The following is a 1,015-nucleotide window of genomic DNA, read 5'->3' as shown; positions in this document are numbered from 1 at the left end:
TGCATATTATGTGAACTGTTTATTTCAACTTTCTGCACTCTTCCAGTTAAAGCACTCCGACTTCAGGCCACAAGAGGCCGATCAGGACCATCCGGCCGCCGTGTCATCCTCAGATGAGGATGCGGATAGGAGGGGCGTGTGGTCAGCACACTGCTCTCCCGGTCGTTACGATGGTTTTCTTTAACCGGAGCCGCTACTATTCGGTCGAGTAGCTCCTCAGTTGGCATCACGAGGCTGAGTGCACCCCGAAAAATGACAACAGCGCATGGCGTCCCGGATGGTCACCCATCCAAGTACAGGCCACGCCCGACAGCGCTTAACTTCGGTGATCTGACGGGAACCAGTGTATTCACTGCGGCAAGGCCGTTGCCCACTCTTCCAGTTAGATATGATTTTAACCATTTGAGAACTGTCCCATTCATACCACAGTGCTTGAGCTTATCTAGATGATTTACACAGTGATAGATCACAAAAAATCCCAACAGGTGACTTCCGGTTACTCAGAGCATTTAACATTTCATTAGTGAAAGTATATATAGCATTTTCCGTTGAGAAACCCTTCTGGACACCAAACTGACATTTTGTTAAAACTTTATTTTTACAAAGGTGTGAAGCTACTCTACAATACATTACTTTTTCAAGGATTTTGGATAAGGCAGTCAGAAGAGAGATTGGGCGGTAGTTGTTGACATCAGTCGTATCCCCTTTTTTATGCAGTGGTTTAACAATGGCATACTTCAGACTATCTGGGAAAATGCCCTGCTTCAGAGAGCTATTACATATGTGGCTGAGAATCCCACTTATTTCTTGGGAACAAGCTTTTATTATCCCGCCGGAAGTGCCATCAATTCCATGTGAGCTTCTATTCATGAGAGAGTTTATTATCTTCCTAATTTCAGAAGGAGAGGTGGGTGGAATTTCAATTGTATCAAATGGTGTGGGTAAGGTCTCTTCCACTAACAGCCTTGCTTCTTCGAAAGAACATTTAGATCCTATTTTCATTACAACATTTCAA

The 1,015-nt window shown here is 44.2% G+C and overlaps 1 pseudogene; it reads right to left on the bottom strand.

Moving 5' to 3' along the window:
- Positions 1-253: 253 nt before the first annotated feature.
- LOC124799370 lies at positions 254-371 on the bottom strand (annotated as a pseudogene).
- Positions 372-1,015: the final 644 nt, after the last annotated feature.

This window comes from Schistocerca piceifrons, chromosome 5 (assembly GCF_021461385.2).
Source record: "Schistocerca piceifrons isolate TAMUIC-IGC-003096 chromosome 5, iqSchPice1.1, whole genome shotgun sequence".
Lineage (NCBI taxonomy): Eukaryota > Metazoa > Arthropoda > Insecta > Orthoptera > Acrididae > Schistocerca > Schistocerca piceifrons.
The sequence above is the reverse complement of the archived record's forward strand: the minus strand, read 5'-3'. Positions and strand labels throughout refer to the sequence as shown.